Below are 27,458 nucleotides of genomic sequence, written 5' to 3'. Positions count from 1 at the left end.
GTAATAGTTTCAAGCTTCTTTCCTATTAAACTCATATGCCCGGTCACCGGAATCCCGGAAACTGCAAGTCGTTTTTGAGTTGTCTTCCTATTTTCTGACGGCCGGTTGTTTTGTGAACCTCCGGTGAATTCAGCAAGCGCTGGTCAACAAGCAGAGGAAAAGACAAAGAAACGTTGTTGGCAACATACAAGGAAAGCCGGCCTTTAACTTTGCCGCACCAATATGGTCGCCTAGATGCAGTGAAAAGCAGGCGAAGAGGCTTTAGACATGTCAGAACACTGTACTCCGGACTACGCCTGTCAATATCTCCTATGGTAAGTCCGTTAAGGAGCGTAATTAACTCCTTTCCAGGCAGTTTCTGCTGCCATCATCATCGACTCCCTCTCTGTGAATGACGTACTTGGAGTCAAACCGCCACCTATTGCAGATGACAAGCTTGAGTTGCGGTGAGAATCGGGAGTTAACCTTGCACAGCTTCGTTCTGGAAACTGAGCAGGTTAAACACCTACTTATCCAGAATCGACCCCGACAAACCCGACGTAACGGAGATATGTCCAGTATGCAACGACTGTAAGAGTCCGCCGAACTACATGCTCTTAACAAAATCAATCTTGCTTCAATTGTAAGTGTTATGACTGGACAATGTCCAATAGTTTCACATGCGTTGCGGCTTAAAGCTTTGTCGGCCACTCTTTGCCAAAACTGTATGGAGAAAGGCGAGGTGGAATAATCTTGTCACTTCCTGCTCTACTGTACTGGTTGCAACTAAGCTATAACAACCCTCACAAATAAAAAAATCTTTATAAGTAGTTGACTTTGATGCTATAGTTATCTGGTCTAAACAATTTCTTCGGATATTGTATCGCTTCAAGGCCTCCTTCTGGGTGTTACAAACTTAAAATACCCTGTTCAGGGTATAAATCTCAAATGGATATAAATGTGATATACGATTAAAAAGCAGAATAATAATATTCTTAAATTTACGATGAAAATGTATTTTTAGTCATAAAACTTACAGCGCCACCTATTGGTGCCAATTTTAAAACTAATTTCGTACACTTTTCGCACCTTCTTTTTATATTTTCTCAAAGCTCGTGTGAAAAGTTCTAGCCATCATTTACCTCATTTCTCGTTTTTAAGAGCTTTTCACAAGTTTCAAGTTCTACATTTCGTGATAACAGTTAGGTATCAATAATTTAAGGCTCTCGAGACGTTATTCGAGTCACTCTGAGGTAAACCGCCCACACTTTTCAAACAACTATGTTATGATTATCTTCGCCAAGTATAGTTTAATTACTTTTTTCTAACCCAAAAAAAGATTGAAATATAATATTTTTTCCACGCTTAGAATAAAAGTAATTTGCATTACAAAGTAGCCATTCACAATAAGCGAACACACTTCTGAGCCATAATTGACACTCTGCACGCATACACCTACACACACTTGCTCGCCTCAAGAGAGCTGTCCACATTTAATGCTCGTCTGCGTAAGATCCGACCACGAACATATTTCTGCTGAAAACTTTTCGCTTTTCACCGAAAACTAACCAACTCACTCGCACGCAGTTTCCAGGGGTACCAACGCACACACGCATGCCTGCCTATACCCTCAGGAGCCACTCAAACTAAGTTCAGAATTGGAATATTGCGGTTAGCGAGTGTGTTTTCAAATGTTCATTTGCAGCTTTTAATTTTCACATTTTATTGTTAATGGCGGTGGTGAGTGTCATTTGTTATAGCCAAAGTACTTTTTTCCACTTCTCGCATATATTTTGCATACAGTTGTAGGTGTGTGTGTGTGTGTGCGGTAAAATTTATAGAATCATAAAATTGTATTTGTCTGCGTGCAACTAAATTTATTTTGCTTATGCTCTTATTTAAACAAAAGTTGAAAGCATGACAATTTGTTATTGTTGGCTTTTTCGGTTTCACCATTGGCAGCATTTGTGCTCATTGCGAAATGCGTCTAATGAGTTCGCTTGTCGTGGCATGTGTACTCGTAAAAGCATCCCTGTAGGGAAAATATTAATTATTGGCATTAATTTTAGTTCAGAGATGATTTTTTTGGTAAAAAGTTGAGATCACATGAGATTAAGAAAATTGTCAAAGAATTAAGGACTTTCACAGCTCTACCCAATCTACGAAGAGAAACAAACCTTAGAAAAAGGGGCAGCTCTCATGAAACAAGAAAAAAGTTAACTTCAGCTGCACCGAAGCTATCATACTCTAAACAGCTGAATTTTTGTCACAAAAATGGTTTAAAAAGATCTTTTTTCTGATTTTGATCGGTCAGTTGGAATGGCTGCTATAAGCTTTAGTAATCCGATCCCAACAATCTGCCAAATTTCGTAAAGATGTCTTGACAAATAAAAGAATTTTCCATACAAGGACTTGGGTTTGATTGGTCAGTTTTATGGCAACCAAATTCTATAGTAGTGTGTTCTGAACAATTTCTTCGGAAATTTTGCCGTTGCCTTGGATAATAATCGTTGCCAATTTTCGTGAAGATAAGTAAAATGCTTTGTCAGAAAAATATTGCCATAAAATACTATAATTTGATTTTGAATTCAGTTCACAGGGCAGCTATATTCATATTCAATATTGGCGATTCCGAATAGTGAGCAGCTTTTCAGGCACAAAAGAATCTGCCAAAAACTTCAAATTTCAAAAGCTTCATTAATACAGATTGATTGACAGACAAACTCAGCTCGTCCCACTGATTATTTATACTTTACAGGGTCTACGACGTTTCCTTTTGGATGTTACAAACATCGTGGCAAACATAATAGAACCTGGACTATGAGTTTTTTAAAAAGTTCAACCTCAATGTCTGCTGCGACTCATACTATTTGCATAAGAAGCTCTTTGAAACTTGAACTTAAGTTCTTATTGCACTATAGCCACCTTATGGATATGACATCGATAAAATCAGCAGTAGTGGTGAAAAAAGATCATCCAAACAAGCACTTTATTGATGAATGCAGTATTCCTTCCAATATCTGCTTTTGCAAGTCTATTTGAATTTATTCTTACTTCAAGAATCCATAAAGTGTTCTCGGGACGATTTTTTGAACAGCCCGAACTTCTAAAGGCTGATCCATTTTGAGATTCCCTATTTTTTTAGAGAAAAAAAACGCCAAAACTTCAAATTTAATGGGGAACGTTTATCATCATTCGAAAGAACATTCTTCGACAGATTATCTTTTTCAAATGCTGGTTGTGGCCATGCTTCAGATGATCCATCCGCTTAGTCCCATTTTCGAAAGCTCGTTCGAGCTCCAAGGCTGGAATCGAACCAGTATGGCCCACATTGACTTTAGACTTTGAATATCTCCAGAGAAAAAATTCTAACGGTGTGATATTACATGCTCTTGGCGGCCCAAATCGTTAAATTATCTGCTCACCGAAGTGTTCTCTCAATAAAACCATTGACTAGTGCGATTTGTGGGAAGTGCCGCCGTTTTGTTGAAACTAAATGTCGTCGAGCTGACGAACTCCTATTTTAGGTATCATATAGCCGGTCATAGTGGCGATCGTTAGCCTTTGACAGTAACTTTTGCTTGTTTACATACCCATTGAGCCAGAAATGGGCCTCATCGTTGAAAAGTTTATCTTGAAAACGTTGGACTTTCTTGGAACTTTTCAGCTCCCAGCTTACAGCAATCTTAGAAAAGAGTAACGTTTCAAAGTAATCTATTACATTATATACGAAAATGAATGAATATATAGTATTAAGCTTTACAATTTTATAATAAGAGCTCTTTCATATACTTGATTTTCGATGAAAATTTAATATTCGTTAAGTTATTTTTCTTCCTTGTCTTGAAAGCGAAATATCCCCGACGTGTTTATTTTGGCCTATTCGTAATTAATGCGGTTTGGTCATGCTTATTGTAGAGCTAAATCGATTACTTGTTTCATGACTGGTTTATCTTCTTCATGGGACCGAAGCTCTAAAAAGATAAGACATATATTCAAAAGTCAACAATTCTGAGGTTGGTCCTCAGATTTAGATATTTGACTTCAGTTAGTACCAGCACTCCACCAAAATATGGAAGAAGAGCATATTACTGTCACTCATTTTCAGGCCTATCCCTCGATACCAAATGCAATTTGTACAATATTTTACGTACGAGATGGCTCGAATTTGTATTGACAAAGGAAATATTTCCAGAAAATAGATTTTGGATAAAATTGTATTAAGTTAGTAATAGTTTCAGACACGGTAACGTATATTATACATGTAATGTGCGAAAAAATTTTCGAAAGGGCTTTAAGTATTACATAGCTTAATCTCGACTCTGACAGCTCGAAGTTCTAGGTTCGCAATTGCTGAAGCAATAATTCGAAGCACTAAATTGTGAGACAATTCGTTATAGATAGTATAGTTTAAAACTTAGTTTAGAATAAATTACGATAGTCAAAATTAGCACGAATCAATATTTTTAATAGTAAAACCCGGACTAAACTAACTTTTCAAATGTGATGCTACTACCTTTCACAACAACCAAGTTTTCGCTACAAGCCACCTGCTACTTGTCGACATTGTGGTGTTTGCGGCACAAAACTAAGTATGAAATTCGCTTAAAAAGTTCTCACTCGCAAACATAAACAAAAACAACACCAAGCGCAAACTCGAACTGCAACTCAAACAAAAATACTTAATATTCAAATGCTTGAGCTGAAATTAGCTGAATTTTCGGAGGTCCTTAGTTGATTAGAACTTGCACGCAATAATATTGTCGCAATGCAAGCGTTTTTTGGCCACTTGTGTGCTGTCGAAATGCGAAATGGGTGTTCTCGCACTGCGGCTGCGGTCGGGTCGTTGGGTTGTGCAAAATTAAAGCCATTTGTGGTTTTTTGAACTTAACTACTTTGTGTGTCCAACGCACACTTCGGCGCTCACATTATGCGCACACGCATACATACACGTATTATATAGCGCGCCATTACAGGGCCGATAAACTGGATTAAGTAGTTTGGTAAGCTAATCCTTGAACTGTCTGTAGTGACTTAATTGCCAACGGTTTTGCTAATGTCTGATTCGGTCCATAATGTATTTTTGTAGATAAAATAGCAAAACCATTGAAGTTTAGTGGGCAGACACTTTAGCTGCGCTCAACTAATGAGTTTAACACACAAACAAAAACAGAAAACGACAAGTGCTTTTCAAACTGAAAAATTATGTCTAAACTTTTAAGAACAATACTTAAATTTAGGTGAAAATATATACTAATTTGTGGGAACTTGCAACAAAAGTCAACTGAACTTAAAGTACTTCTAAATATATTTAACCGTTAAGATGTTAAAGATGACTTTAGATCATTGTTTTTAATTCATTTGTTTGCTTACAGTTTTATCTAAATCAGCCTAAAACAGCTGTCATAATGTAATAGATTTCCTTACCGACAAACAGATGGTGCTAAATCAGAGTCACATAGGGAGATTTCGAGTACATTAGCTTCAAATCTCTTCGGGGACGAGATTAATTAGTGCCATTTTTGTATGGCAAAATCTCGCTAAATCTATTAGATTAGTGATAATTTACTCAACAGCCTTAATGTCGTGATTAAATGTCGGACTGAACTGGTAGAAATTAGTGGCGGATTCAAAAATTAGTAACTGGAAAAATAAGGAAACGGCAGGAAAAGCAACGATACTCATCTCAGCCGTGTGCAAATTTCTATTTACAAGGTCTGTCGCCAAACAAAACAGGACTGTTAAAAAAACAACAAAAAATTAATATTTTTCAAAAGTTATATTTTTTTATTCAAAGTAGTTTCCTTGTGCTTCGATACAGCGTTTAGCCCAGTCAATTAGCATTTCAAATGAGTGTTTAAGGTCATTTTTCGGAATGCTCTTGAGAATATCGGTCGTCGCCTTTTGGATAGCTTAAATGTCCTGAAACCAGTGTCCTTTCATGGGCAAATGAAGTTTTCCAAATAGGTAAAAATCACAGGGTGCCAGATCAGGTGAGTAGGGTGAGTGATTAATGGTTAATATGGAGTTTTTTGTCAAAAAATCAGTGACAAGCGTCGACCGATGACACGGCGCACGACGAATGCGTGACAAAAGACGCTTCATAACACCAAGGTAAAACACAGCATTAATCGTTTGGCCAGGTGGGACGAACTCTCGGTGTACAATACCCTCGGAATCGTAAAAACAAATCAGCATTGTCTTTATTTTGACTTCTGAAGACGACCGACTTCTGATCGTCACAGAGGTCCTCACGATCTTCTTGGAATCGCTTAAACTACTCATGCACATTACTACGGGATAGGCACTGACCACCATAAACTTTTTTCATCATTTGAATTGTTTCAGTAAACGTTTTCCCAAGTTTAAAACAAAATTCAATATTTGCTCTTTGTTCAAAATGCATTTTACGACCGATGACCAAAAGCTGCTGTCACTTTTTGATCGATATCAGCGATTGTAGTTATCCAATAGTCTTAAAATTTTTAGGAAATGTCAACAAGGGATCAAACTATTTATTTCATATACCCACCAATAGGTGGCTCCCCCAGAAACAGTTATATTTAAAAAGTTCTGTTTCTTTTGCGACAGACTGTATAATTGAGACTTTTTGCCTATTTGATATTCTATCTCTAACTCATTCACTCAGAGTGATTCTTCAGAAACAATCGATCGATCTCAAAGACAAAAAGCGAAGCTGGCGGAACAGATTGACGATTCGACATTCTGCACAATGAAAGACGAAGCCCCCACCAGAGTTGTGGGCACCTGTAATAACTCGCCCATATTACCATTGCTAGTGGTGGTCTAATAAATAGCACAACTGCACTCCGGACCACGACAGGATGCCTCTTGATGTCTCCCATTGAACACCTACATAGTGAGACGCTTATGCAATGGTCTTGCCTCTACGGGCCCGAAAAAGTGCGCGAGCTATTTTAGCCGGCAATTTACACTGCACCCTTCGGTAGACAAAACCAAGCGATGTGTTAACTGACGGCTGCGCAAAATGCCAAACGACTGCGCGCCACTTACTTCACCTCACCGATGATAAAGTTCAGAATGCCATCAACAAATCGAAATTATCTAAATCCATTGGCCCTGGTGGAATCAACATGCTTATGCTAAAGTATCTAGGCTCGACGGGAGTAAGTTATCTCACCAAGTTCCTCAATCTGTCGCTGACCACTCTTCAAATACCCGATGTGTGGAAAGTCGGAAGAGTGGTCCCATTACTGAAACCTGGGAATCCCGCCAACCAAGGGGAGTCCTATCGTCCGATAACTCTCCTCTCCCCAGTAATGAAGACACTTGAGGCCTTGCTACTCTCGACCTTCACTCACCACCTGAGCCTAGCCAGCCACAAGCATGGATTCCGAAAAGTGCACAGCACCACCACAGCACTTAGCGTCATAAACGCTCAGATAGGTCGTGGTCTCAACCAGAAACCACCCTGTAAAAAGGACGCTCCTCGTAGCGTTGCAGGACATCGAGGAAACTACGCTTCCTCCAGAATGGAAGAGGTGGACAATGAACTAACTGAGCGGTCGACAATCATTCGTACTATTTCGAAGTGAAACATCTAAACTGAGAAAAATTAAACTGAGGGTTCCGCAGTGTTGTGTCCTCTCCCCGCTTCTGTTTAACTTCCACATCTCGAAACTCCCACAGCCACCAGAGGGAGTTTCCATAACCTCGTACGCTGATTATTGCACGATATTGACGTTGGGCAATGGAATCGATGGCATGTGTTCAAAGGTAAACGGCTATCTCTCCGACCTTTCTCGTTTCCTCACTGCACACTTTTCCTCACCAAATCCACAGCGACCATATTTACGAACTGGACGAAGGAGTATAGACTTGAGCTTAATATTGCAGTCGATGGTCTCAAAATTCCGACTGTCAATAATCCCAAGATTTTAGGTGTAACTTTTGATAGTCAGTGCTCCTTCACTCCCCATATGACCGCGATTATTGCCAAGGTACAGAGCCGCAACAAAATCCTCAAGTCGCTGGCCGGCAGCACATGCGGAAAAGACAAAGAAACGTTGTTGGCAACATACCAACATACCTAAAATACCAAACTTGTTACGGTGTCAAGACACATATCTACCAAGTTTCATCGAGATATCTTAATTTTTACTCAAGTTAAAGCTTGCATGGAGGGAGAGACAGGCGCACAATCCACCGGATTTCAACTCGTCTCGTCATCCTAATCATTTATATATACAAGTATATAACCCTATATCTATCTCGATTAGTTTTAAGTGATACGTACAACCGTTAGGTGAACAAAAGTATTATACTCTGTAGCAACATGTTGGAAGAGTATAAAAAGGCAATTCAATATTTTTAAGCAACAATAACAATGAATTCTTGAAAAGTGAGATCAATACCTAAGAAATTTTTCGTTCACTTAATACTGAATCAATGCAATTACTTACATAATCGTTCGCAATAAAATCTCGAGCGCTTCTCGAAAGTGCACAAATTCTTCGACAACTGTTCATTAACAAATCATCTGTGAAAAATTATTGCAGCTCATTAAAGAGTAGTCAACGCGGAAATAAAGCCGAAATTGGTACATCAATCAGGCGATGAGGGTCCATCATGGGTGCTGACAGCAGCTCATAACGGCACATAAATTAAATTGAGCAATCAAATGACAATGATGACTTAATCAACTCAAGCCATGCGTGTCGCCAAACCGCAAACGGCAAATACACCAAGTCAACACACACCCACGAACTGATGTGGTCAAAATGTGAAGAAAAAACAGAAAAGAAAAAACAAAACTTTGCAAAAGTTTGGTGAATAGACAAACCGGAATAAAAGCAAACGAATAAATCTATCAAATGCCAATGACCTAAATATCGTACAATTATGTCGCGTAACTTTTCCCGCTCTTCATGTGTGTTTATGTGTTAGTATGAATGTGCTGAGAAAATAGTAGACGAAGGCGAGGCAGCAAGTTAAGATGCATTCAAGTAAATAATTTTCCGCACAAGTAACAACTCAACTCTAGTTGTTGTACATACATACGCTTATCTATGCACACTCACACAAACGAACATACATACATACATGCAATAATCACTCGTTCACCCACTCACCTACCCATTCAAGCACTCACCATTTAGCCGCCCATTCATCGATCCGCCTGCACTCAGCTCTGCGCCGTGTGCCGGAGTAAAGGCACATTTCCGCTTCACTTTCATTTTGATGGGCGATTGACTGTCAGTGAAATCGAACGTTTTGTCATTGGCATCAAATGTTCCGGTCTGAAATGGTGAACTCCCAGCGAAACGCACGTACATATTGACGTTGGTGAAATTATGTATATCCGCCTATACGTTGCCTTCGTAGCTTTTCGTATAAATATGGGTCACTCGATGTACCGTTATTGATGTGATTGTACGGCGAGCAAGCGAAATGAAGCGGAAATGGAAAATGAATGACACAAAATAGGCGCAAACGCATTTGCCGGCGCAGAAAAGAACACACAAAATAAATACGCAAAACAAAAACAATAACAAAAGAGATGAGTGTGCAAAGAGTAATACAACAAAGACCAATGGTAAAGTGATACTGTCACCAAAATACTGCGCATCGTATTTAGTTCCAGGGACGAACAAAAAAAACACATTCGGACATTGAGTCGTGCGTGGCGTATGAGTGACATGGATATACGCAATACACATTTGGACGTCGATACGTCGCATACACTCATGCACGTACCCGTACTCTTATGTGTATACAAGGTCTGTCGCAAAAGAAACAGAACTTTTTAAATATAACTGTTTCTGGTGGAGCCACCTATTCATGGGTATATGAATTAAAAAGTTTGATCTCTTGTTGACATTTCGTAAAAATTTTAAGACAATTGTCAAAAAGTGACAGCAGCTTTTGGTCATCGGTCGTAAAATGCATTTTGAACAAAGAGCAAATATTAAATTTTGTTTTAAACTTGGGAAAACGTTTACTGAAACATTTCAAATGATGAAAAAAGTTTATGGTGATCAGTGCCTTTCCCGTAGTAATGTGCATGAGTGGTTTAAGCGATTCCAAGAAGATCGTGAGGACCTCTGTGACGATCAGAAGTCGGTCGTCTTCAGAAGTCAAAAATAAAGACAATGCTGATTTGTTTTTACGATTCCGAAGGTATTGTACACCGAGAGTTCGTCCCGCCTGGCCAAACGATTAATGCTGTGTTTTACCTTGGTGTTATGAAGCGTCTTTTGTCCCGCATTCGTCGTGCTCGACCACAATACCGTGAGGCAGGGTCCTGGCGCCTGTTGCACGATAATGCGCCGTGTCATCGGTCGACGCTTGTCACTGATTTTTTGACGAAAAACTCCATATTAACCATTAATCACTCACCCTACTCACCTGATCTGGCACCCTGTGTTTTTTACCTATTTGGAAAACTTCATTTGCCCATGAAAGGACACTGGTTTCAGGACATTTCAGCTATCCAAAAGGCGACGACCGATATTCTCAAGAGCATTCCGAAAAATGACCTTAAACACTCATTTGAAATGCTAATTGACCGGGCTAAACGCTGTATCGAAGCACAAGGAAACTACTTTGAATAAAAAAATATAACTTTTGAAAAATATTAATTTTTTGTTGTTTTTTTTACAGTCCTGTTTCTTCTGCGACAGACCTTGTACATTAGGCTAGCTGTTATTTACCGAATTGATTTTTTTTGGCAAACCACCAAAGTTATTTTTTTATTGTTCAATATTATAAAATTTCATGGGAAAGTGATTTGCGCACTATTTAAATTGTATATGTATTAAGAGCTTGTTATCGATATCTCCTTAACTGATGGACCAGTGCGCGTATATGCAGACAGACGGATATGGCTAAATGAACTCAGTTCGCCACGCCGATAACTTATACATGAATTTTATAGTATCTACATGCATAAAAAAATGCAGGATGTAAAAAAGCTCGGGAAATAATGGACACTCTAATGTAAACGCATGTATGTATGTATGTATGTATCACTAAGTGAAAAAACCAAGAAGCAATGGGAAATAAGTTAGCTGAAATGCAATTTCTTCGCATACCTATATTTAGCCGCATTGCTATTTTGGTTATTTTATTGTAGTTTGCTAAAGTGGTCATTTATTATTTAACTACATACATATATACTATACTTACATATGTAGAGGTTTGATCTGCGGCAGGCTATGCAAGCATTTCAATGTATGTGCATGTTGTAGGTGGTGGGAAAAAATTGCTTTCCGGCACGTAATAAATGCTTTCATCTTCAAATAAACCCATGCCACGCTATACAAAGGCGTCGTTTTGTTTGTACATATATACATAGACTCATATATACAAAGTTTTGTTTTTTCAATTTTAGATTCTTTTGTTTCGCAATTATTGTCTACTTTCTGGTGGCTGGGCGAATGTTCGATGAGTTGATAAAAAATCCATTTCAATTTAACAAACTTCCGCAAACCGGTGAAACGGTATTTGATTTGATATGTTTTTCTCGAAAACTTTGCTAACTATATACATGTTTGTATATATGTATATATTGTCCTCGGTTTCAACTTTCCAACTTTGTATTTTTATAAGAAATCTTATGAAGATATTTCTTTATTAATCTCGAAACTATTTTAGTTACAAGAAACAACTTTATTAATGTCTTTCCTAACGATTTGATAAGAAGATTGAACGGATTCGGTTCACTAAACTAATCGAGATATTGAACGTAGGCAACTTCTCCTAAATTGGCACCGGCTTAAATTATTCTTTATTGGCGTAGACGCTGCTTACGCGGTTATAGCCGAGTTTACAAGTGCGTTTCAGTCATTTTTCCTTTTCACTGCTTGGCGCCAACTGGAGATTCTAAGTGCAGCCAGGTCCTTCTCACCCTAGTATTTTCAACGGAGTGGACATTTTCCTCATTCTCTGCTTTCCTCGGCGGACATTTCGTCGTGCCCTCGTTCACTACCAGACCCATTTGCTTCGTTTCCTCATCCAGTCTGAAGAAAGCAGAACTCATCGGCTTACGCTAGCCGCTGTACACTATTTTAGAAGCCTGTACCTCCTCGATTAAGCTGTGCAGCTCAAATTATTGTCTCCAGCAATAGTTTGAAAAAGTCGCACGAGAGGGAGTCGCCTTGTCTGAAATCTCGCTTGCAATCGAACGATTCGGAGAGGTCCTGACGGAGCTTTTCGCATTGCTCAACGGCAGTTCACACAGTCGTATTAGTTCAGAGAAAAAAAAATACAGCGGCTAAGCTGGCTAAGTCATGTTGGCCGAGTGGATGAAAATGCTCCGGCTCTGAAAGTATTCGAAGCAATAGTGGCTGGGGAAAGCATAGAAAGACCTCCACTTCGTTGGAAAGATCAGATGGAAAAAGACCTGACTTCGCTTGTAATCTCAAATTAGCGCCACATTGCGAAAAGAAGGAACGATTGGCGTGCTGTTGTTAACCCGGCTATAACCGCATAAGTGGGTCTACGTCAGTAAATAAGAAGTTAAAACAAGATTATACCAATGTATAGACTTCTGCCGCATTATGCTGTGTTGTAGCCGTTTTTGGAGCACCTGGGTATCAAAAACCCTCTTGAGACCTTGTTGACACTCGATAAATGAAGTTTTAACATTGAAAGAAGAGCCACCATTCAAACTTCTCCTCAATTAGCACCGAATTAAATTATTCTTTTTTGACGTAGACGTAGACGTAGGTTCTTCTCCACCTAGTATTTCCAACGGAGTGAACATACTTTCAGAGCTGGAGTGTTTTCGTCCATCCGGACAACATGACCTAGCCAGCGTAGCCGCTGTCTTTGAATTCGCTGAACTATGTCAATGTCGTCGTATATCTCGTACAGCTCATCGAATGCGATATTCGCCGTGGCCAATGCGCAAGGGCCATAAGTCTTTCGCAGAATTTTTCTCCCGAAAACTCGTAACGTCGACTCATCGGTTGCTGTCATCGTCCAAGCCTCTGCACCATATAGCAGGACGGGAATTATAAGCGACTTAGAGAGTTTGGCTTTTGTTCGTCTTTTCATTTGCCTACTCAGTCCGAAGTAGTTGGATTTCTATATTTCGTTGGATTTGCTTATTTCGTTTGCCATGGTCGTCATCATAATCAGGGTCTCTCATCCGAGGCTTGTTGCTTCCTTTCATTGGGGGTGTTTTTTTACGTGGCGGGTCCCAAACCCAGCGCACAACCCTGTGTAGGGGATATTTCGCCTTCTCACTTTGGCTCGCCTTCAAACGGATGTCCTTAGGCTACCCAGAGGATACTTGGTCAAAGACCGGAAGTCGTGAGCTGCTTGAGTCATATGTAAAAGAATTGTTTCTGGCCACTCCCAAGTGAATGGCGATCAGAGAATTTTCCTCACTTGCGTGAACTTATACACATGACTCCATCCTCCTATTAATTTATCTCCCTTTTGAGTATTTCCAAGCAAGATAGCACATTATGAAACACTTAGCTACTTTTGTGCGAACGAAATCGGAAATATGCTTTGTCAACTATACATATTTGTAAATATATTTGTACTCAACTACCAGAACTGGCTTTACTTCACTTCAACTATTCCTTCCAAATGGGCTTCCTAAGCTCCTTCTAAATTCTCATAAATGCATCATTCTGTGCTGAAACACTTTAAATTAAAAACTCAATTTATCCCGCCACATTATGGCGGTGGTGCAGCTTACGCCTATGCTGCACAATCGATAAATTGGCCAGCCTGCTTAGCGCCAAGCAATTACCGTGGATTTGGAGCCGCTCATTAAGGACGCGGTCTCGATCAAAACGGCTAAGCTGGCCGCCTAACCGAAAAATAGCATAATCATCAACAACAGCAGCGTTAGCTTGGTCATTTTTATGGACGTGAAGTTAGCAATTTATGGCAGTCTGTGCAGTAATGTTGAAATTATTTGAGTGTATTTACATAATAGTTGGCTATATAAGCTATCTCATTGCGATGTGCAGGAGACTCCACGGACTGTGTGCGTAATCTATTGCAAGGTCGTAAAAACCTTGGATTTTACCGCGGTAGACATTAATTATTCTGTAAATACGATTTTGAACAATTTCGGTTCACAGAATGATACGACTAAGGAAGTCTGCAAAGGTAATTCGAAAGGTGGAGTGCCATCTCCACTACTATGGACAATGGGGGTAAATAAACTGTTAAAGGACGTAAACGACAAAGTCCTCAAGATAATGACATATGGGGACGATATCGCCATCTTGATAACGGGAAATTGCCTACACATCATTCGCAGTATTATGACCAGCACTCTTAGCACAGTCCAGAATAGAGCAATGCAAGCAGGTCTGGAGTTAAATCTAGAAAAAACGAAACTGCTTGTTTTCACTAGGAAGTCCAAATCCCTCCATGGAATCTCCCTTCGATACATAGAACACAACTCTCTCTCAAGGGCAGCACCAATTACTTTGAAGCAGTCTTGGAAAGCAAACTGCTGTGGAAGCACAATTACGATGAAAGAGTAAGAAACGTCAGCATTGCCTCATATGCGTGTAGGCAGATGCTCAGAACAGCCTGGGGCTTTTCTCTCTTTCTTAGGCACTGGTATGCAGCGATTGTAAGGTCAATTCTTCTCTGTGGTGCAGTAGAAACTCCTCAATTGTCGGAACCCACGATATCGGACCCTATAGTATATAGTACCCATAAAAACTGACTGATCAAAATTAAGTTATTGAATGGCAACTTTTGTAATTGAGAGGGGTGTTAAAGTTCGATGAAACCGACGATAACATTTTTTCTAATTTTGATACAGCATAATTAACGTTTCCATATCTATTTATAGAACCCTCACCACAAATATCGCCGAGTGTCATAAAATATATAATATTTTAACTTTAATAATATCTTATTCTCCGCTGGCTGGGTCGAGCCAACAGAACCTGTGCCTAGCAGTTTAACTACTATTATTTTGGGTCTGTTAGTCTTCTTATGTATTAGAATGATATAGGTATTATTTCGCTGTGATTGTCTAAATGTTTTGTGGAATCCTTCCTCTAAATCAAACTATCTGATAAAATCGCAAAGATGTCAACATGCTACAGTCGGTGTGTCAGCTAAACTCAGAAATGTTCACAGACTATAAATTATATTGTGATTCTCCACTATGATTGCTGTATGACTGCTGGAGAATTATTATATCTGAAGATATAGAAGTAACCTTTGAATTCCCTTCACATTTTTATTGCTAAGGTCTTATCCAAGTCATACGCTGATGTTTTGACAAATCAAGGAATAATGGTCCAAGTTCCAGAAGTGCAATATTGGACTTTTCATTTAAGTGGAAGTATCTAAAGAAACAGAACTATAGTGAACTCGATCAACGTAAATCAGGAAAGAAGAAGAAGCATTATATATTCACTAAATGCAAGCAGTCGGTTCGTCTAAATGTCAATATATAATACATGTGTGTAAAAGCGCCACATACTATATATGCTCGTATACACAGTTTAGTAAACTCATCTCTGCGACCTTCTGCATGCCTGTCCTTTTACGTAACTTTACAAGTATGCAGGATGCGTACGCGGTGGCGGTTGCTTTTGGCATGCGAAATTTTACGCGAACTGATGCACTTAATCATTGACTTGCCGCTAATGCATGAATTCTGCAGGAATGTGTGAACTAATTGACTCGGTAATGCTTAATTGCGAGACGATACTAGGAAATTCCATTACATGCTCGCAAACGTGGGATTTTTCAATTTTAATGACCAAACGTCACTGAGAATGTGCGTAACGCAAATAACGCAATCGTTAGCAGCGGCGAATGCGGCGCCACGAGCTACATTTATGGCATGTATGATGAGTATCTGAGACATATAGCTCATGGCTGCATATTCATAAATGTTCATGAACGCTAATGAACCATGTCACTGCAGCGGAATTATTGCGTCGCTGATTGGCTTTAGGTAGCGTTGTACTAATGAAATTTCGATTTTACGATTTTTTTTACGCAATCATTTTTGAACACAGAAATTTCGTAACAAACAAATATATCTTGTCAAATCCTGCAAAGTATCCTTTTAAATCGTCCATACAAAATTTCTAACGATCAGACCGTATCTTAAATTTTTACTATTTTATTTTTTTTTTTTAATAATTATTGCACATTTTGTTAATTTCACCAAAAAAAAAATATCCCAGAGAAGAGAAGGAAGGGTTAAGTTTGGGTGCAACCGAACATTTTACACTCTTGCAATTTGTCAGGATCAAAGGAATATTGGGGAGTCGAAAAAGTTATAGATGTCGTTGCAGTCGTACATCTCCAGTGCTACCAATCACATTGTGTCATACCATATAGTGTTGGAAAGGTGAGATTTTAAGCTTCATTCGATCAAAAAAAATTAATAAATTTGGGGAAGTTGGAAAATGCTATTCGAAAATAATGCGAAATTTCAAAACGTAACTATATGTTATCTTAAAAACTGATCAATTTCGAGCGACTAGTTCGCAAATATATATACAAAACGATATCTTAAAAACTGAGGGACAGACAGACGAACAGACGGATATGGCTAAATCGACTCAGCTCGACATACTGATCATTTATATATATACTTTATATGGTCTCCGACGATTCCTTCTGGGTGTTACAAACTTCGTGACAAACTTAATATACCCTGTTCAGGGTATAAAAAGGGAAGAATGCCACGCAAGCCACCAATGAAATTTATGAAGTTTACGGATACGATGCTGTATCAGTTCGTGTAGCACAACAATAGTTCGCTCGTTTCCGTTCTAGAAATTTCGATGTGAAAGATGCACCTCGCTCTGGTCTACCTATCGTTGAAAAAGTCGATGAAATTATGGAAAAGATTGACCAGGACCTTCACATAAGAAGCCATGACATCGCTAAGGAACTTAACATTCATCATCAAACGGTTTTGATCCATTTAAAAAAGAATGGCTACAAAAAGAAGCTCGATGTTTGGGTAGAACATGAACTGTCTGTGAAAAATTTAATGGACCGAATTAACATCTGCGATTCTTTGCTGAAACGAAACGAAATCGAACCATTTCTGAAGCGAATGGTAACAAGAGACGAAAAGTGGATCAAATACGACAATAATGTGCGAAAAAGATCATGGTCCAAGCCTGGTGAAGCTCAACAAATGGTCGCAAAGCCAGGATTGACGCCTCGAAAGGTTATGCTGAGTGTTTGGTGGGATTGGAAAGAAATCATCCACTATGAGCTGCTCCAGCTTGGTCGAAGGATTGATTCTACATTTTACTGTCAACAACTGATGAGATTGAAGCAAGCAATCGAAAAAAACGGCCAGAACTGATCAACAGAAAGGGCTTCGTCTTCCATCAGGACAACGCTAGACCACACACATCTTTGATGACACTGCAAAAACTGGAAGAGCTTGGCTGAGAAGTTTTGATACATTTAACATAAAGCTTTGACCTCACACAAGTGGTCTACCGTTTGTTTCGGTCAATGCAGAACTCCCTTAATTTTATCTATATTTTGCCAACATTAAAAGGCCAAGGTTTCATCAGAGTTCCTCACATACAATCACCAATCACATGAAGTAAATAGTAATTACATATATGGGGGCTAGGTCAAGTTTTCGCCCAATTTCATCTATTCTAGGCACAAAGAAACACCGTTATAAGAAAAAACACGCTCTCTCAATTTTATTAAGTAACTTATGGGGGCTAAAGAAAGTGTTGCCCGATTCAACCCATTTGTAGAACACAGACATACTTTTATATTATAAGGAAAGACATTTCTCGGAATTCCAATTATATTTTTTCACATGTTGACCGATATTTTCTGTCAAAAGTCAAAAATTTATACTGTGCTCTGCATCGGTATCTAGGTTCTTGAACAGTTTTGGTTCGATTTGGACAATTTTTGATCAGAAGGTTGTATACTTCAAAGGCACTATACGTACAAAGTTTTATCTGGTTATATTCACTGCCTCTTGATTTGTATACTGGAAGTTTCAAGAATCAGTTGGAATTTAAAATTGTGTTATATGGTAAGTAGTCGTAGTTGTAGTCCGATTTTGCCTATTTTCATACTGAGGCATAGGAATATTAAAATAATGCCATGAACAGAATTCGGTTGAAATTGGTCCGGCAGGTGCCCAGATATGTGATTTTACCAAAAAGAGAGCGGTGTACCTGAATGTATTTCTCTGGCTTTAATCCTTGCAAGTTGCAAGAGTATGAAATGTGCGGTTATACCCGAACTTAGCTCATCCTCACGACAAGGTTATTGATTTATCAGGATTTTAGTAGTCATATGGGGAGTGAGCGGGGTTATGAACCGATTTCAATCATTTTCGCACCGTCGGTAGAGGTTCTTATACGATTTATCTTGAGCGAACTTGGTTATCTTGACTTGAACGGTTAGAGAGTTATGTATAGTACATTAAAGCTATTAGAGGACGTGGTCACGGCCAATTTTTTTCAAAATTTTTAGCCCAAGGGACATCCCCTTGCCATTGCGACCCTTTGTGTCGAATTACAGTGCTATATTTGAGTTTAGTGCTTAGTTATGACACTTTATAGATTCTCTTTTAATGGCGCTTTGTAGAACTATATAAAAGTCGTCGTACATCTCGTTAAGCTCATCGTTCCATCGTGTGCGGTATTCGCCGTTGCCAACGCGCAAAGAACCATAAAACTTTCGCAGAACGCGAAAAGTCTTGAAATCTCGTAACACTGATTCATCAGATGCTATCATCGTCCATGATATTTCGCTTGCTCTCGTTCACTACCAAAATGAGGTGCGGTTGTTATGGCCAATGCTATCAATACCAACAGCGTACCCCAGCAGTTGTACACCCTTGTAAAATATTGTACATTCTCTAGTTAGCTCGATTAATTTTCTCCAGCAGTAGACTGAAGAAGTCGCATGGACCGGACATTCCAGGTGCATTCCCTTAAATCGTAATCCTTAATATCTTTCCAGTGGTTGTTATCAAAAAGGGGGTCACTCATCCGAGGCTGTTGGATCCTTTTCCCTAGGGGTATTTTTTTACGTGGCGGGTCCCAAACCCAGAGCAAAACCCTTTAACAATTAGTATTTTTTTTTTAAGAAGTCATTTCTTATTGGAAAATCCGTTACGTACATACTTATTTTTGCTGTTATAGATATTCAGTAACTCACTTATATTCTTACTTTTGGTAATCAAATTTGAATACACTCGTGAAGTGATTGGTTGAGCCTCACTTTGCTTTAAAGCTTAAAACAATTTTTTTCGCATTTTTTCAACTATAATTTAATTTTGCTTTACCGCGCCGAAATCGACTGCACACCTCGCCGCGAAGAGGCAACTTTCCTACCCAACGCATGCACATACAAATATACCTTTATATTGTATACATATGTATGTATGTATATAAATTGATATGCATGCAAATAATCCAGCAAAGCAGTGCCATTTTGTGGGCTCGCTTGGTTTGGCGGTGTACCACCGGAGCTTTTATTTCACTGCAGCAGCTTCGGTACAGATAAATCAATGCGCATCAATTTGCAAACCCGCACTCACACACACACGCACACACATATGGTATACATGTGAGATTGAGTGCCTATGCATGAACGCTGCAACGTGAGCTTTCGGCGCCGGCTGCTGCTATTGCATGCGTAAAATGCGTTTTAAATGATCGCGTTGCGAGGCTTTGCTTTTGCGTCGCGGCTGTCGTAGCAACAAATTAAATAACCTCAAAGTGCCCGATGGGAAATTAAATAAATTGCGGTCAGTGGCGCCAACTGAACAATTGTGCAATGGTTTGAACTCTGACGTCACGTTATCTACTTGCTGTCACTTTGGCATTCGTAATTGTTATTGTCATTGTTGTTGTCCTTAACGTTGTTGCTCTTGCTGCTGTTTTTATTGTTGCTTTGGTCGCTGTTAGCATTGGTGATAGCACGAAGAGCCGAGCAGCGTAATTTAGCTGCGAAATCACTGCTGTATTGCGGCAATGCAAATTATTTAGGATGTGGCAGCCAACGCATCGCTAAATTTCCGAATTGCCGCATTTCCATATGCCGGCGATGCATGCTATATAGTGTATGCCTGGAATACGCGTCGATTTGCGCAGTGGGGTTTGACGTGTTGTTGTTGACAAAGGTTAATGGCTGGCATAGTGCCGTTGGGGAAAATACTTTTGAATTTTGTACTAAAATGTCGCAATTCAGGAACTCTGCCGTATTTAGATGTTCGACCGAAGGAAGAGTTAGACGTAGCGTATCCGATACGATAAACTCAGATAAAACAAGAAAAAACGTTAACTTCGACTGCACCGAAGCTGATATACTCTTAACAGGTGCATTTCTTTTAGTAACTATGTGTTCAGTTTGTATGGCAGCTATATGCTATAGTAATCCGATCTCAACAATTTCTTCGGAGATTATGTTATTATCTTAAGCAGTAATCCATGTAAAATTTGCATTTCGAAAGTTTTAGTAACTATTCCGATGTTCAGTTTGTATGGCAGCTATATGCTATGGTATACCGATCTGAACAATTTCTTCGGAGATTACATTGTTGCCCTAAAAAATAACATGTGCCAACTTTTATGAAAATACATTGTCAAATGTGAAAGTTTTCCATACAAGAACTTGATTCCGCAGGTTCAGTTAGTATTGCAGCTATATGTTATAGTAGTCCGATATCGGCAGTTCCGACAAATAAGCAGCTTCTTGAAGAGAAAATGACGTTTACAAAATTTCAAAACGATTTCTTAAAAGCTGAGGGACTAGTTCGTATATATAAAGACAAAGGGACGGACAGAGAGACAGAAGGACATGGCTAAATCGACTCAGCTCAACATATTGATCATTTATATATATACAAGGTCTGTCGCAAAAGAAACAGCACTTTTTAAATATAACTGTTTCTGGTGGCGCCACCTATTGGTGGGTATATGAAATAAAAAGTTTGATCTCTTGTTGACAGTTCGTAAAAATTTTAAGACAAATGGATAACTACAATCGATGTTATCGATCAAAAAGTGACAGCAGCTTTTGGTCATCGGTCGAAAATTGCGAAGAGCAAATATTAAATTTTGTTTTAAACTTGGAAAACGCTTACTGAAACATTTCAAATGATGAAAAAAGTTTATGGTGATCAGTGCCTATCCCGTAGTAATGTGCATGAGTGGTTTAAGCGATTCCAAGAATGCCGTGAGAACCTCTGTGACGATCAGAACTCGGTCGTCTTCAGAAGTCAAAAATAAAGACAATGCTGATTTGTTTTTACGATTCCGAGGGTATTTTACACCGAGCGTTCGTCCCACCTGGCCAAACGATTAATGCTGTGTTTTACCTTGGTGTTATGAAGCGTCTTTTGTCACGCATTCGTCGTGCTCGACCACAGTATCGAGTTAATCACTCACCCTACTCACCTGATCTGGCACCCTATGATTTTTACCTATTTGGAAAACTTCATTTGCCCATGAAAGGACACTGGTTTCGGGACATTTCAGCTATCCAAAAGGCGACGACCGATTTTCTCAAGAGCATTCTGAAAAATGACCTTAAACACTCATTTGAAATGCTAATTGACCGGGCTAAACGCTGTATCGAAGCACAAGGAAACTAATTTGAATAAAAAAATATAACTTTTGAAAAATATTAATTTTTTGTTGTTTTTTTTAACAGTCCTGTTTCTTCTGCGACAGACCTTGTACATATACTCTATAGGGTCTCCGACGCTTCCTTCTGGGTGTTACAAACTTTGTGACAAACTTAATATACCCTGTTCAGGGTATAACAAGAAAAAGGTTGTACCGAAGTTACAATACCCTTCTCAGTTTGCTGATTATTTATACATATAGTATATGTACATATTTTATATGGCCTCTTACTTTACCTTCGAGGTCATACTACAATATTCGCTGTTAACTTAATATCTTCGAAAAAGCCATGTGAATACAGAATTTGGACATATTATTTTTAATAGAAAATCAAATTGGTTTGTCTGGATTAGATTAAGTCTCTAAGTCCAGTCCAGATTACATTTAAATGATGGTATTAAAGGCTTTTGTTGCGTTGTTATTTCTTTATTTTAGCGAGTGCTTTTTGCCGGTCGCTTATAAGAGAGTTTAGATTCAGATTTCAGTGAAAACCATTTTGAAAAATTAATTGGGCCTAAGAAAAGTGAAAGGAGGATAGAGTCATGTGTAAAAGTTCACGCAAGTGAGGAAAGTTCTCTGATCGCCATTCATTTAGGTGTGGACAGAAACGATTCTTTTACATATGGCTCAAGCAGCTCACCGATTCCGGTCTTTGACCAATATCCTCTGGGTAGCCAGGAACATCCGTTGGACGGCGAGCTAAAGTGAGAAGGCGAAACATCCTCGTCGCAGGGTTGTGCGCTGGGTTGGGACCCGCCACGTAAAAAAAACGCACCCAATGAAATGGACAACAAGCCTCGGATGAGAGACCCCCCTTTTGATGACAACCATGGCAAACGAATTAACGAATCCCTTACTTGGGAATGTGTCCCGGTGGGTGAACGTCTAGCTACAATCCGCATCAAAGCGAAATTCTTCAACATATCGCTGAATTGCGCTCACGCCCCGACGGGAGAGAAGGACGATGTGACCAAAGATACCTTCTATAAGCGCTTGGAGCGCACCTATGAGAGCTGCTCGCCACGATATCAAAATCGTGCTTGGCGATTTTAAGGCCAAAGGAGGTATCTTTAGAACTACGGTCGGTAAATTCAGCCTCCACGATGAAACATCCCCAAATGGGTTGAGGCTGTACGACTTCGCCGGGGCCCGAAATATGGTTATCTATAGTACTAGATTCCATAATAGGAAAATTCACCAAGCTACCTTGCTGGCTCCGGATCGAAAAACCACCAACCAGATGGATCATGTTGTGATAGACGGAAGACACGCCTAAAGTGTTTTAGATGTGTGTGCGCTTCGACCAATATCCTATTGCAGCCAACATTCGCACCCGCCTCTGTGCAGCAAAAAACGCACGTCAACGAACACAAGGAAGGTTAGACGTCGAGAAGCTGCAATCACAACAGACAGCCGAACAATTTTTCACTCGGCTTGCACTTCTGCTCTCTGAGAGCACTCGTCAACAACTCGGTGTAAGGGAACTGTGGGACGGCATTTCAAGCTCCTAACGTAAAGCTGCAACCGAAACCAGAAGGTTTTCGGAAAATGCAAAAGAACAGCTGGTACGACGAGAAGTGCCGTGTCGCAGCGGAAATAAAACAGACTGCGTCAGCTAAAAGAAGGTTTCAAGACCGGAGCATACTCTTGTGGAACCCCCAAAGGTGACTTAGTGATCGATTCCCAGAGCATACTAAAATTATGGAGGGAGTCCTCTCCAGCCTGCTGAATGGCAGTGAACGCACAACGCCAGGAGAAGGCGAACCCGATTCCCCAATCGATGACGATTGAGCAGACGTTCCATTGCCCGACCATGAAGAAATTCGAATAGCAATTACCCGCCTGAAGAACAACAAAGCAGCGGGGGACGTTGGATTGCCAGCCGAGCTATTCAAACACGTCGGCGAAGAACTAATAAGGAGAATGCATCAGCTTCTTTGTAAAATATGGTCGGACGAAAGCATGCCCAATGATTGGAATTTAAGTGGGCTCTGCCCAATCCATAAAAAAGGAGACCCCAAAATCTGCGCCAACTACCGTGGGATAAGCCTCCTCAGCATCGCATATACGGTTCTATCGAGCGTATTGTGTGAAAGATTAAAGCCGACCGTCAACAAACTGATTGGACCTTATCAGTGTGGCTTTAGAGTTGGCGAATCAACAACCGACCAGATATGCACCATGCACCAAATCTTGGAAAAGACCAGTGAAAGGAGAATCGACACACACCACCTTTTCGTCGATTTCAAAGTTGCTTTCGACAGCACGAAAAGGAGCTGCCTTTATGGCGCGATGTCTGAATTTGGTATTATCGCAAAACTAATGCGGCTGTATAAACTGATGTTGAGCAACACCAAAAGCTCCGTCAAGATCGGGAAGGACCTCTCCGAGCCTTTCGTTGCCAAACGAGGTTTCAGACAAGGCGACTCCATATCCAGAACTTAATCGAACAGGTACAATCTTTTGCAAATGCAAAGCTGCTGGTGTATGCCGATGATATTGATATCATAGGCCTCAACACCCGTGACGTTAATTATGTTTTCTCCAGACTGGACAAGGAAGCACAGCAAATGGGTTTGGCAGTGAACGAGGGCAAAAATAAATATCTTCTATCATCAAACAAACACTCGTCGCATTCGCGAGTTGCGCTCACGTCACTGTTGACAGTCATAACTTTGAAGTCGCAGATAATTTCGTCTATCTTGGAACCAGTATAAACACCACCAACAATGTCAGCCTGGAAATCCAACGCCTATTTCGGACTGAGTAGGCAATTGTGAAGTAAAGTCCTCTCTCGACGAACAAAAACCAAATTCTATAAGTCACTCATAATTTCCGTCCTGCTATATGGTGCCGTGGCTTGAACGATGACAACAACTGATGAGTTGACGTTGCGAGTTTTCGAGAAAAAAGTTCTGCGAAAGATTTATGGTCCTTTGCGCGTTGGCCACGGCGAATATCGAATTCGATGGAACAATGAGCTGTATGAGATATACGACGACTTTGACATAGTTCAGCGTTTTTAAGAGACAGCGGCTACGCGGACTAGGTCATGTTGTCCGAATGGACGAAAACACTCCTGCTCTGAAAGTATTCGACGAAAGTACCCGCCGAGGGAAGCAGAGGAATAGGAATACCTCCACTCCGTTGGAAAGACCAGGTGGAGGACCTGGGTACGCTTGGAATATCCAATTGGCGCCACGTAGCGGGAAGAAAAAACGTCTGGCGCGCTGTTGTTAACTCGGCTATAATCGCGTAAGCGGTGTCTTCGCCAATTAAGAAGAAGAAGAAGAAAAGTGAAAGCGTAATTGGTTTCAAAATCATTAAACTTTTCCGAAATACAGTGTCGCGTTAACGTCAGTGAAACAATGTTTTTCGATCCGATCTTCCAGGATGCCGTGAAACATATTATTACTTGCGATGAGTCTAGGATCCAGCATATGACCCGGAAACAGAATATCAGTCGGCCGAATATCGTGACAGAGGTGAGCCGAAGCCGGAAAAACCGCGTTAAAGTTTAATATTCTGTTTCCTGGTCGTAAGCATAGAGGTCAAAAATCAAGGTTATGTTGATAGTTTTCTTCGATTATCGAGGTGTGGTGCACTCCGAACTCTTTTCGACCACCCAAATTATCAACAAGGAATGCTACTTGACTGTTATGCGTGGTCTGCGCGAAGCTACTGTAGAAAGAAGTCGGAACTATGGGCCTACAACTTTTGGATTATCCACCACTCAAACTCAAACGACCGCTCTACGATATTTTCGGCCAAAAGTCAACTTTAGACACTGGGATTCAATATTCGGTACCTACGGGCTCGAACAGTTTTTGTTGGATTTGAACAACTTTTACCATAAGGTGAAATGCTCTAAAGAGATTATTCGTGCAAAGTTGTGTCCCATTACAATAAAAAGGAAAGAATCAGGTGGAATTTAAAATTGTGTTTTATAGGACGTAGGCGTGCCTGTAGTCCATTTTTACATTGTGACATAAGAATGTCCCAAGCCAATTTGGTTTAAATCAGTCGTACGGCTCTCAAGATATGTAATTCCACCTAAAAGTGAACGTTACCACGAGCATCAGCCAATTTTGACCCTGGCTCTAATTAAGTCCTCTCATACTATCTCGGGGGTAAAATTTAATGTCCCTGGCTTATATAGTTATTGATTAATCGCGCTTATAGTAGGTTTTAACTATATGGGGAGTGAGCGGGGTTACCAACTGATTTCATCCATTGTCACACCGATAGGTGAAATTGATTGTTGTAGCTTTAGTGGTGGATTACACTTACTTTTTAAAATATTTTCTCCTACAGATGCCCCTTGCTGCTGGAATCGCCTGTGGCAAGTTAAAAGGCACTTTTTTTTGCCAAGGAACGCGCGTACCAAGTTTCATCAACATATTTGCATCTCAATTTTTACTCAAGTTACAACTTGCACGGACGGAGAGACAGACAGACAGTTTATATATGCTATATCTATTTCGATTAATTTTAGCTAATACATACAATTGTACAAAACGATTATACTCTGTAGCAACATGTTGCAAGAGTATAGGTTAGGTTACTCTTGTAGGCCAGTGAGCCGCGCATAGACCAGTTTAGGTTCTTTGCAATTTACAAGGTTATAAAAATAACGTTTGAATTTTTGTTACCGAGATGTTTTCTTTAAATTACAAAAAAAAAAAAATTAATTTTTGTTATCTCCATCCATAAAAGGAAAAAAAAAGGATTGAAAAGGATTCTCTCATACTTATATTAATGCTCTTATATATGGTATGTTGAAATTTTCGATGGTGAATATTTTCCAACTTACTTTTGTTTCCTCTGTAGAGATATATACATGTATGTATGTATGTATATGAATGCAGGTAGCCCAAAATATTCGCTTACGCGATAAAAAGTTTTGTAAAACTTTTTCAAAGGAAATAATTTCTCATTTTCTTGCAGCAAACGGCAGCAAAGAGCAAACAAACAAAATCTTTGGCAGTTAAGAAACAAAGAAACGCCACACTCCATATGCCTACTACATGCTGTTCTACAAAATTTAATAAAAAGACGCTGCTGGAAGCTGAAGTGAGGAGGGAGGCAACGAGGTAATTGTAACTAAGCACATTTTGTGAAATTTACATACTGAATGTTAAACAAAAACTTTTGCCACTTTTTCCCAGACAAATGCAGTGATAATAATTTTGGCTAATCGTTAAAGGAAGCCGCATTAGATAACGGCACGCTTGCCCTGCTCTCGCGCCCTAAAATCTCTTTGCAACCTCACAAGTTGCGGCAAGACAATGGCGAATATTTCTTTGCATTTGTTTTCGTTTTTCGCATAAACGCACCAGCATGCCGTCGTGATATCTTCAGCAGTTGGAAATGTATTCTGCAAAATATAACTTTGCACGCCACTGTCTTCTATCCAAACAATAAGTCGTCCCCTATCAACACATACACTTTTGGCAGTTGGCTCTTGTTGTTGCCAAACAAAAAGTGCCACATAAATCATACAAACTTACGCATAAATTTTCTACACGCAGCGCTCTCCCTCCGTACAGCTCCACCTGAGCCAGCGACCTGACACTATCTGTCAGCTTTCACGTGAGTCGGTCACAAACTTTGCGCACCAAGAACAGGCATCCAAGCAACGGAACTGTGCGTTATTTATTGTTGTATTTTGCCACCGGTAAACATGAACCAGCAGCATCCACAGAGGTAAGTCTATTGTTTGTACGTCATTGATTTGGGTACTTAGATAGAAGAATATGTTAAATGTGCAAATATGTTGAAGAAGTTTTGAAATTAACACCCTCATCTGCTAAAAAATGTCTAAATGAATACCGCATTATTCTTACAATTTCG

General features: G+C 39.7%; 1 long non-coding RNA gene across 1 annotated transcript in view; it reads left to right on the top strand.

Annotated features, from left to right (window-relative positions):
- LOC126758992 (uncharacterized) overlaps window positions 1-27,249 on the top strand; it is a 112,195-nt gene extending 84,946 nt beyond the window's left edge. The window contains exons 3-4 of the long non-coding RNA XR_007666935.1: window positions 26,553-26,698; window positions 26,774-27,249. This is a non-coding gene — a long non-coding RNA (uncharacterized LOC126758992). The remainder of the gene's footprint in view (window positions 1-26,552; window positions 26,699-26,773) is intronic.
- The last annotated feature ends 209 nt before the right edge of the window (window positions 27,250-27,458 follow it).

This window comes from Bactrocera neohumeralis, chromosome 5, assembly GCF_024586455.1.
Source record: "Bactrocera neohumeralis isolate Rockhampton chromosome 5, APGP_CSIRO_Bneo_wtdbg2-racon-allhic-juicebox.fasta_v2, whole genome shotgun sequence".
In the NCBI taxonomy this organism is placed as follows: domain Eukaryota; kingdom Metazoa; phylum Arthropoda; class Insecta; order Diptera; family Tephritidae; genus Bactrocera; species Bactrocera neohumeralis.
Note: the sequence above shows the minus strand (reverse complement) of the source record. Positions and strands in the feature narration are given on the sequence as shown.